The sequence below is a fragment of the Bactrocera neohumeralis genome, chromosome 6 (genome assembly GCF_024586455.1).
Source record: "Bactrocera neohumeralis isolate Rockhampton chromosome 6, APGP_CSIRO_Bneo_wtdbg2-racon-allhic-juicebox.fasta_v2, whole genome shotgun sequence".
NCBI classification, from domain to species: domain Eukaryota; kingdom Metazoa; phylum Arthropoda; class Insecta; order Diptera; family Tephritidae; genus Bactrocera; species Bactrocera neohumeralis.
Genome location: NC_065923.1, coordinates 40,254,154 through 40,266,158, shown reverse-complemented (window position 1 = coordinate 40,266,158; position 12,005 = coordinate 40,254,154). Strand labels below are relative to the sequence as shown.

General features: G+C 40.0%; 1 protein-coding gene across 3 annotated transcripts in view; it reads left to right on the top strand.

Annotated features, from left to right (window-relative positions):
* LOC126763573 (bifunctional heparan sulfate N-deacetylase/N-sulfotransferase) overlaps positions 1-12,005 on the top strand; it is a 294,385-nt gene that overhangs the window by 115,879 nt on the left and 166,501 nt on the right. For all 3 annotated transcript variants that reach the window (XM_050481213.1, XM_050481214.1, XM_050481212.1), the window contains one exon: positions 1,316-1,361. The gene's annotated coding sequence lies outside the window, so the exon portion shown is untranslated. The remainder of the gene's footprint in view (positions 1-1,315; positions 1,362-12,005) is intronic.

The following is a 12,005-nucleotide window of genomic DNA, read 5'->3' as shown; positions in this document are numbered from 1 at the left end:
TGTCTAGAGTTATTCTGCGCTTCATCTAAGACTGTATAGATTTTTGGTGGAGTTTATGCTGGTTCCGAACATCCTTAAAATCCTTACATTTTTAAAATATATAGCTGTCAACAGTGACGTGATTCCCAAGGCGCGTGGGACCTTTGTGTGCGGCCACCAGGTACTTTGTCTTTCCATCACAAAACCAACCCTCGCTTCGTTTTCGAAGCTGGAAAGGCTGCATGGCGCTGTTATTAAGGCTTACGATGTCAATATCGTCTGTACAACCAACCTAGTATCAATGTACTTTTCGAATAGACAGTGCCACTGCGGTTCAGGTTAGCGACACGTACAACTTTTTCCAGCGTTTTGACGGAGCTTATGGTTTTGCTCAACATCATTCTGCATAAATGTATGAGGGTCGCAGTTTTAAGCAGATTCGAAAAAAAGTTTACTCGAATTCGGATTTTTTATATTCTGTAACTCGAATTTCGGATTTTCAAGCCAATTTTCGAATAAAATATTCGTTAGCTTTTGAGTTGTAGAAAGCAAAAACGAAAATTGTACGTATTTATTCTGGCACAGGGTGGTCCAACTTTCGCATAATTATAAAGTAGATCCGAATTTCGAATTGAACACATTTACGAATCGAGATACAGAATAGTGCCCCAGTTCTGCCGGTAAAATATCGAGCCCTGGACCTTTGTTGTTCTTATGCCGTCTTAGAGCCATGTTTACCTCGTATTGTTCAAGTAGCGGGACGACAATGTTGTCACGGTAGATTGGTTGTCCGTTACTTTCGCCATTTGGCTGTAAGAATGAGAAATATTCTCTCCAAATTTCGAGTTTATTCTAGTTGTTAAGAGGTTTCCATTTCTATCTTCACGGAAACCTGCCACGGGCTTGAAATCATTTGTTTGGTGCCGTAACTTCTGGTAAAATTTCGGTCTGATTTCATGCTATCCAGCATTTTAAGCTTTTCGCGCCAGTTCGCTTTATAGATGTTTAGATGCTGAAACCTGTTGCCACAAACTATCATTTTACGCGCCACTGCGAAGTCAACTAGCCACTTTCCATTGTCGGAGGTGTTGTTGTGAAGTCTTAATTTTCCAATCGTCGAGGCATTTCTCATACAGGAAACGCCAAGCGTTCATCCGATCGTAGAAAATTATAATAAATATTATTTCGCTACAAATTTACGTAAGTGGGTGGATATGCTGATGAAATTGTATATAATATAAACAACATTGATTGAAGTAAAATATTAATTTCAGATATTTGCTATAACTGACTTTATTTTGGGAAGCTATTCACTAATTTATTTTCTTTATTTCAGAAATTCTCGATATACTATGTAAAACCTTTTCATCACAAAAATTAAGGTAAGTAGAAGTAAGCATCAAATATTTGAGAAAATACAGCTTTCAAATTAATAACCAACCCTGCGCCAACATGTCTTCTGACGCAGCGCAATTGCGTTTCTTATTGGATAAACTTCTTCCTTCGAGTTAAAAAACTATACTGCGAACATGTATTTTGATTCTCTATTCATTACTATAGTTGATTTTTTTTTAAATACAAGAAAAAATGGAATTTTCGTTTGTTATATGAACCATTCACAATAGTAACACTGATCTAAAATATATAAAACAGAACTTGGTTGCATTGAAGATAGCGGTAGATTAGGTATCCACATACTCTCCTGAACTACTTTAACTCGACAAATTTGTTGTTCCCTTTACCTGTAATTTTTTTTAGAAAAGAGCAGAAGCGAGCAGGGAAATCGCAAATCGTACGGGATATTGTTAAGAAATATTGGCTTTTAGTAGCCATAATTAGGATTACCTCAATTGAGTGGAAACTTTGTGTGCCTTTTGCCTTACCTGCCAGAGCGGTCGCCAATCATCCGTGGTGTCTCCCTTTGCTGTTTTAACTTCTACCTCTCGAAACTTCCTCAATCACCAGCGGAATTTCTATCACCTCGTACGCTGATGATTGCAGCATAATGACGTCAGGCAATGGAATCGATGGCATGTGCTCAAAAGTAAACGGCTTTCTCTCCGACCTTTCTCGCTACCGCGGCGCACGAAACCTAACACTCTCTCCCACTAAATCCACAATGACCAAATTCACAAACTGGACATAGAAATACTGACTTGACCTTAATATTGCAGGCGATGGCGTTAAAATTCCGACTTTCAATAACCCTAAGATTTTAGGTGTGACACTCGACAGCCTGTGCTTCTTCATACCTCATATAATCCGCGATTACTGTCAAAGTACAGAGCCGCAACAAAATCCTCGAGTCGCTAGCCGACAGCAAATGTAGAAGGACAAAGAAAAATTGTTGGCAACAGACAAGGAAATCCCGGCAGTGAAACACAGGTGAGGAAGCATCAGACATGCCAGAACACTGTATACCGGACTATAACGGGATGCCTCTTGATATCTCCTATCGAACATCTACAAAGTTAGGTCTGTATGCTCATTCCTCTACTAGATCGACGACATAAGGCAATACCATGACCAGACTTCGGGCGCAACTAACATCAGACATGCACTGTACTGACCATTCACAGTGGAGCCGTAACCAACTTCGTCGACTTGGAGTCAAACCACCACCAATTGCATACGACGAGCTCGAGTTGCGCGAGAATCGAGTTTGCGCAGCTTTGTTCTGGATACTGTAGCAGGTTAAACTCGTACTTAGCCAGAATCGACGTATGTATATATATGTGTGTACATACAAGGTTTGTCGCAAAAGAAACAGAACTTTTTAAATATAACTGTTTCTGGTGGCGCCACCTACTGGTGGGTATATGAAATAAAAAGTTTGATCTCTTGTTGACATTTCGTAAAAATTTTAAGACAATTGGATAACAACAATCGATGTTATCGATCAAAAAGTGACAGCAGCTTTTGGTCATCGGTCGTAAAATGCAAAGAGCAAATATTAAATTTTGTTTTAAACTTGAGAAAACGTTTACTGAAACATTTCAAATGGTGAAAAAAGTGTATGCTGATCAGTTTCTATCCCGTAGTAATGTGCATGAGTGCTTTAAGCGATTCCAAGAAGGTCGTGAGGACCTCAGTGACGATCAGAAGTCGTTCGTCTTCAGAAGTCAAAAATAAAGACAATGCTGATTTGTTTTTTCGATTCCGAGGGTATTATACAGAGTTCGTCCCACCTGGCCAAACGATTAATGCTGTGCTTTATTTTGGTGTTATGAAGCGTCTTTTGTCACGCATTCGTCGTGCTCGACCACAATACCGTGAGGCAGGGTCCTGACGCCTGTTGCATGATAATGAGCCTTGCCATTGGTCAACGCTTGTCACTGATTTTTTGACAAAAAACTCCATATTAACCATTAATCACTCACCCCTTCTCACCTGATCTGGCACCCTGTGATTTTTACCTATTTGGAAAACTTCATTTGCCCATGAAAGGACACTGGTTCAGCTATCCAAAATACGACGACCGATATTCTCAAGAGCATTCCGAAAAATGACATTAAACGCTCATTTCAAATGCTAATTGACCGGGCTAAACGCTGTGTCGAAGCACACGGAGACTACTTTGAATAAAAAAATAAAACTTTTGAAAAATATTAATTTTTTGTTGTTTTTTTAACACTCCTGTTTCTTTTGCGACAGACTTTGTATATGTCCAACATGCAACACGTCCCCGCATCAACATCAAGGAAGTTTTTTTTATTGGTGAAGGGTATCACAGCTTCGGTACAGCCGAAGTTAACGGCTTGTTTATTGTAAAATGCATATAATCGCTTATCTCTCTTCACCATTTCAATGGAATCGTATAAATTATATTATTTGTGTGCCTATACCGTAGCATTTGTTCATGTTCTTGGAACGTTCTCATTTATTTAGATCGCACAACATTCTTATAAAAACACACAAACATTTTCCGGTTCTTACTTTAGAATTTTAGCCTCACCCGTGGCATGTGTGGGTCATAAAAAATTCCAAATCTCTTAAAATGCTGAACAAATGTTTGCTTAATTCAATTTGTAGGCGTATTGTGCTAATCGCTTTCACACTTCACCTTTTAATGATCGGAAAACTCTTGTAAAAGCTTTCCAGCTGATAATTAAGCGAAAGACGAAAACAAAGCGAACATTCCAGGAGACTCTGTTTAATTAGTTGAAATAACTTAATTTTTTGAGAAAATTGCCATAAATTTTTCAACATTACTATGACACCGCGCCTCGCGCTTCATAAATCTCATATGCCCCCTCTCATGAAGCAATTTTCATTTCGAAAAACAAACAAAAAGAAAATAAATATTTGTTGCACATTCCTCCGGAGTGAATATAAATACATACATACATATGTGTGACTATAATAATGCACTTTTTATTTATTTATTGAATTTTTGTCGGTTTGTTTCCCCTCTGCAATTAGCCATTGAAGAGCGAGTCGCGCCCAGCAGAGGCAATGTCACTAGCAGCTTTAGGTTGTCTAGCTGCATTTAGTGGCGGAGACTCAGTGCAGCCTTTCAAAGCAATTCACACTCGACATATTGTGTCTGTCAGCGGCGCGCCACAGCTTCGTCGCCGTCCCGCAGTGTTTTTGTACGTAGCTAAGGGCCCCTATGCGCTCCCCGCTATCATCGTCTTGGCATTGGGTGCAAGAGCAAACGCGTGCCAATGCTAAGTATATGAGTTTGTACATATGTTGCTCTCACAATTTGATTTGCAACATTTTATCTACACTACATCGACAAAGGCAACAAAAAAGTATTCATAAACAATGTACTATAGTAAAATGTTGTTGGAGCGCAAGAAATCGCGTTTGAATCATAATACGTTTCATTGGTGCGAACGTGTTGAGCGTCGCTGCAGCTCCTTCATAGACGCTTGTAAATAAAAATGAGCTCTTGTGTTCATAGCATTGCAGTAACGGGTGATCCAAGTAGATGCACTTTTTTCAGTAGTCTTTTTTGACCGATCACGCGTGAGTCGTGTCAAGCTGTCATGTTATTTTTGTTCAGTATTGTTTGGCATTTCATCTTGGAAAGACTTACGTTGTGTGAAGAATGTGTTTCAAGCGTTTCGCTCTATTTATGATCAACATAATCGGCCTACTGAGCGTACTATTCGCAACACGATCACCCATCTTGAGATCCAGCATTCATTAATGGATAATATTCGACCGAAAAAACCACGTCCAGCACGCAGTGAAGCCGTAAAGTCAGCAACTGTAGCTAAGAGTGAATACGAAGACCGTGAAAAGTCAATTCAGCGCCGTTCGCAGCAACTCGGGCTGACGTATGGAACGACTTGGCGTATTTTACGTGGAGATCTTAAATTGAAAGCGTACAAAATAAAGCTTGTGCAAAAACTGAAGCCGCTTGAACATCCCAAGCGACATTGCTACGCTGTATGGGCTCTTGAAAAGTTCCAAGAAAATCCAAGATTTTCGAGACAAATTTTCTTCAGCGATGAAGCCCATTTCTGGCTTAAAGGGTATGTAAACAAGCAAAATTTCCGCATTCAGGACGAACAACAACCTGTAGAGATTCAAAAGCTGTCATTTCATCCGAAAGAAACAACGGTTTGGTGTGGTTTGTGGGCCGGTGGAATCATCGGTACATATTTCTTCAAAAATTATGACGCGGACAACGTAACCTTCAATGGAGACCTTTATCGCGCCATGATAACCGACTATTTGATACCTGAAATTGAAGCTGATGATCTCGGCGACATTTGGTTTCACTAAGACGGCGCCATTTCCCAAACATCGCATGTGATATCACATCGTTAGACGTTTTCCTGTGGGGATATATAAAGTATAAAGTCTACGAGCACAATCCCGCTTTGATTCAGGCCTGGGAGTCAAACATCAAGCGTATCATTCGCTGGTTACCAGTCGAAAATCTAGAACGAGTCATCGAAAATTCGATTCAACGGATGGACCATCTGAGACGTAGCCGCGTCCAACATTTAGAAGAAATAGTCTTCAAAAAATAAATGCCAAAGAATGTTCTTTCAAAGATTATAAACATTCCCCATTAAATTTGAAGCTTCTGTGCTTTTTCTTTACAGAAGTAGGGAACCTCGAAACGGATCACCTTTTAATTTCATATAAAAAAGTATCATTTCAATCCCCTAAATTTTAAATGATCTGTGTTGCTGTTTCTGAATTATCTTACGAGTCTTTGGGAACTCAAACTGTAGAATTCTTAACCGTAGCTTCGTGTAGCATTGGACAAAGTGAAATCTCTGGTTTTAAGGAGTTTTAGAAGCTTGTTAAATTCAATCTCACTATCCTTCGTAACATCTACGATCATTAATAAGGTCTTAGCCACTGTCTTGTACAATTTCCTTGAATACCTCTAGTTCACTTTCTTCTTGTTACGTAATCGTACCCATTTTGGAAAAAGGAAGCGAAATATGAGGGATCGCTAACCGAGCCAGCTACTTGTTGCATACGAAGTGTGTTAAGAAAATAACGGGAATTTTAAAATTTCGACGGTTTGGAGCGTCCAATTTTCAAATATTTTTTTTTGCTCATTCTGAACGAAAACACAACACTGTAGCGATCCCAGCTCCATATCCGCCAGATGTGTGACGTTTTCCTATTTCCAATTTAATTATAATTAAGGTTCGGTTGTGTCCGAACTATTTCTTCTTTCCGAAACATTTGCACATCGTAAAATTTTGTTTACAACTTTAACTCATACAACCCACAGTGCACCACTTTATTAAGCAACACTGGCTAGAGTGAGTTTGTATTTGCTCGTCACGCGAGGTCATTGATGATGAAAGAGCTCCCCATGGCGCTTACTTCTTGATTTCTAATGGGGGACCAATTTGTATGGCTGCTCTACTGGCCTTCTACGGCTGGATAACATTGTCTGACCCACACTTTGCCACCTCCACAACCGCTCGCTTCGGCGCTGCTAACACACAATATGAATACGAATGAGGAGTGTTACGATTGCGACTACGCAGACTTAGAGTAAGCACAGACGAACATAGAAACTTGCACGGATATGCGTACACAAACACACTTAAATGTTGTAGAAATGTGTGAACGAGGGCAGTTTTATAGTTCAGTGATGTTTTGAGTGATAGTTGTTTAAAGGGTGGCCCTTTTCGTGGTTCACTAAGAACATTATTTGTCATTTCTTTTGTGAAGACTTTTTCTTTCACATGTTGGCCGTGGCTTCCTCTCAAATAGTCCATCCTTTGAGTTCAATTTTCAATGACTCGTTCGAACATTTCGACTGGCAACTGGCGAATGACAAGCGTGATATTTTGCACCAAAGCCTAAATCGAAGCGGGATTGTCCGCATAAAGTTTAGACTTTACATATCCCACAGAAAAAAGTCTAACGGAGTGATATCACACGATCTTGGAAGCCAATCGACCGGCCCAAAACCGAAGTGATCTCGCAATAAATACATTGATTGATTTTGTGTGGTAAATGGAGCCGTCTTGTTGAAACCGCGATAACGGTTAACATTGATGATTACGTTCTCACTGACAACATTTTTGATGAAATATGGGCCGATGATTCCACCGACCCACAAACCACATCAAACCGTTGTTTTTCGGTATTCCGCTTCGTCTCAAGTGCGGCAATTTCTCTTTTTTACATACCCATTGAGCCAAAATCGGGCCTCATCGTTGTAGAAAATTTGTCTTGAAAACCTCGGATCTTCTTGGAACTTTTCAAGAGCCCAAAGAGCAAAGCGATTCCGCTTTGGAAGGTCGAGCGGCTTCAGTTTTTGTTTAAGGTGTATTTTGTATGCTTTCAATTTAAGATCTCGACGTAAAATTCACCAGGTTGTTCCATACGTCAGTCTTTAGTTGCTGCGAACGGCGCCGAATTGACTCCCCATGGTCTTCGTGTACATGACAGTTTGACACGACTCACGCGTTTTCTGTCAAAAAAAGGCTTGGATCATCCGTTAAAACATCGGGACGCTCTCTAATGCCTTATAATCAACACTGCCTCTTCTTTTTAGCATCTTTGTTTTTTGTTTTCTCCGGCGTTATCGGCACCAAAAGTAGTACTTGATGTTCTCACGAGTTTTACTTCTTTATACTCGTATTTGAGAGTAAAATGAAATGATTTTTTTTTTCAAATTTAAGAGCCGATTTCGAACTGCGTATACCCCTAGTGACTTATTAAACCACCCTCATATTGCTTCCTCTACATATCGTGGGTCACATGTGCGTATTTATCAGACAGCTGCCTCGCCGTTTTCCCGTCTATTATTGTTGCGCGTCATGTATTGCCCTTATTATTATTGTTGTTTTTACTTTATTGTATTTTTTATTGCTGTTTTTTTTTTATTGATAACACCAGTTCACGAGTTTGGTGTTACTCTTTGCTGCAAGTAAATTGTTGCTTCGCACTTCGTTTCTTCTCCCCCCTCTCCACTTCTTGTTTTCTATTGTGTGGCATTGTTTATTGGTTGAATTGTTTTGCCACACAATTTTTCTATTATTCTCACAGCGACGCATTTCAGTTCTTGCGCTTATAGAATGCTATGCCTTGGCCAGTAGGTAGAGGGGTCCAATCAACCAGACAAGAAAAATTTAGCAGCAAATTTAATGTCTAACGGCGTGTGCAAGCGTTGCCGAGGGCGAAGTGTAGATGGCGCGTGGGCGCTGAGATAAACGGATATCGGTTGCATATGCATAACTTTGCATTTTTTCCGCTTAACAAAGTACCGTTATATAGTACAGGTTCAATTGCATTTTTTCATCCAACCAAGTGATGCGCCTCGACAGCCTCCCACTGTCTGTGAGCAGCGTGGAACCGTGGAAATTCCATCACTGAAAGAATTCTTTCCGTATGAGTAAACCTGTTTGTGTGGGCGAATGCGTTGTGTTCTGGACGAGTGAGCGCCTTCGCGTAGGTGTTGGTCTCAGCGCTGCAAAGTCGATGCGCTCAGCTCATCAATAAGAGGAATATTTTTGTTCGAACGTTGCTGCAATGTGTAGGCGTTGAAATATAGCTACGAAATGTGTGGAGGTGCTTGCATTCTTTACAGCTGTATTAACGGTATCGATAATCTCAATCATCATTTGTTTATTTTTTGTTTTTTTTCTAACTGTAAGCTGCAATCTTCGGCTGAGAGAGTTCTAATAATCTCATGCTTATATTTTCTTATTTGTAGCCTTTGGTCAATACATCACAAACCTTTATTTCTTTTGTACATAGTAATAGTATCTGCCAGCTTTCTTTTCTTTGTAAAGAGAAGTGTAGGTTTCTCTATATAATATACCCTTAATATACTCAACGTAATGTCAGCCGAATAAGGCAATGCTGGTACATACACATTTTAGATGGCTTCCTTTTAAAAATAAAGTCAAGCTACGTATTCTTAGAGTGTTTAGATTAGGTTAGCTCGGATGGCTGATCTCTCAACATGGCTGTTATGTGCAGTCCTTTGTTTAGCCAGACGAAAAAGCCTATAGTTGTATACTAGTAGCTATCGGCAGAACGAGCTGAACATATCACAAATCAGCTTAGGGGTTTATTCCTATTTTCGCCTTTTCAACTGGATGTCTAAAAGTATGAGATCTGAGTTGTTTTTACCTTGATCTGGCAAAAACGGGACAGTATTGTTCTATCTCAGCTTCATCCAAAGAGCTAATGTAGGTAGAATCCGCTAAAATGTTTAATCTTACCAGTTAGAACTTTCACAACCATTGAAAGGTAAACCTTGCTGAGAGCAAAGGACCTTGCTGTACAGCTGCTGGTAGTAAACCAATGCCTGCTGAGCTGGTCTGTGGCCATAAAATTCGGTAATGAACCACAAGTATTGTCCTAGCAAGCTTATCATCAATACCGCCGTGGTCAGACACTCAAACCAATCCAATCATAAAATAGCTCGATGCTAGCGATAAGGGGTCTAGACATCCCTTCACTACCATTGAGCAGCTCACAATCAGCGAACTAAAGTCTAATACCGTCGCCCATAATAAAAATGTGAGAGGATTTCAGATTGTCCAGGCTCGCAGCCATCTAAGTTCCCAGATTATTGGGGTGTGAGGGCAGATTTCGCGACCATACACCTTGCGTCTTGCGATGCATACTGCAAAAAACACTCGTTCACAATACGAAACTAAATAAAATATTAATATCAGCTCAACAATCATTCCGGCTGAATTGGGACTGAGTGAAAAATAAGCGAGTGTAAATACTTGCATACATACTTATATGTGACCTGGTCTACGAAAACGTGCTAAAACTAGTTTTCTGGGAAACAGCTGCTAAAAATAAACAACCCGTTTCGTCAGTTTCTCGTTATCTCATTAATTGTTCTCCTTATTATATTTTTCGTATTTTTACTCTTCTTTCTCTACATTTTTAGGGAACTTTCAAACAAGTTATGCCTTTTTCAATTCTATCACGTGAAAAAGCATCTCATCTTCCATCCGAATCAACTAAAAAGTGAAAATAGATTTTTTGCCCCCTTTCAGCCCCCTTTTCGTAGACCAGGTCACACATATAGAATTACAACATGAAAAACTTAGAACTACAGGGTCCGGCACTCGAAGTGTAACCAACTTCACACCGTTCGAGCAGCTGTCGCACTCGAATCAACTGTTTATAAATTTGCTGAATGACAGTTCGGAGTATTGTTCACAAGTGTGCAAAAGTGTTTTGCCAAAAAGTGAACGCAACAAAAAGTGATCAGCGATGGAACTCAAACGTAATAGTGGGATTGCATTATATTTAGCTGGAAAATAACAGCTACCAATTGTTCGTGAGCTCAAACACCTTAATGTGAATAAAGTTTTTGTTTAGCGCACTATCACTCGTTACAATGATACTGGTAGCATTGCATAACGCCATGGATGTGGTCATCAAAAGACTGCAACGTCACGTGAGATAGTTCGGAAAGTGAAGAAGCGACTTGAGCGAAATCCACGACGAAGTGCCAATCAAATGGCCAATGAACTGAAAATATCCGACCACAGCATCCGAAGCATATTGAAAAATGAGCTCAAGGTCAGGTCTTACAAGTTCCAAAAGGCCCATGATCTCACACCGAAGCAGCAACAAGTAAGACTTGAGAGAGCGATGCAGTTGCTTCGCTTGGCCGAAAGCGGTCAAATTCTGAACATTGTGTTTTCTGACGAAACAATTTTTCCAATTGAGCAATTCGCAAACTCTCAAAACGATAGGGTTTACTTGACCGACCGTTCATACGAGAATCTAAGTCATCGGTTGGCCACCAGGAGGCAGCACCCGCCACAAATAATCTTCAATTGTTTTCATCGAGCCTGGCGTCAAAGTAAATGCGACATATTATCGGGAAAGTGTTCTGGAGGCTGCTTTGAAGTCGTGGGCAAACAAACATTTCGGTCGCAAACCATGGACGTTTCAACAAGACTCAACACTGTCTCACAAAGCACCAGTGAACCAAGAATGGCTGAAAAACAACGTTCCGAACTTCATTACGACCACACAATGGCTCTCGAATTCACCAGGTGCGAATCCAATGGATTATTCTATGTGGGCCATTTTGGAGAGCAAGGTCCGAATTAAAAATTACACCAGTCTCGAGATTGTCCGTGAGTGGGCGAAATTACCGCCAAGTCACATTCGGGCAACTTGCGATTCGTTTTTTGACCGTCTCAAGGCCATAGTTAAGGCAAAAGGTAGTCATATCGAGCAAAAGTGAATTGGTCCTGAATTTATGATTATTTCCACACATGTACATTGTACTTTAAAATAAATAAGAATAATTTTCCAAACCGAATTTATGCCTTTTTAATTGGACACTTCGAGTGCCGGACCCTGTAACAGTTACATATGTATGCTATACTGATCTGATATGGGCGGTTCCGAGAAGCTTCTTGAAGAGAAAAGGACATGTTCAATATTTTAGATCGATATCACGTACTAAAATTTTAAAAGAATATTTAAAAGATTTTTGGAATTACAGGCTTCTAAAATGGAGCCGCTCAATGAGCTCTACAAGTTTAAAAGCGTTTTAAGCTTTCTTCTCGAAACAGCATTTTTCGAATTTGCTGCAG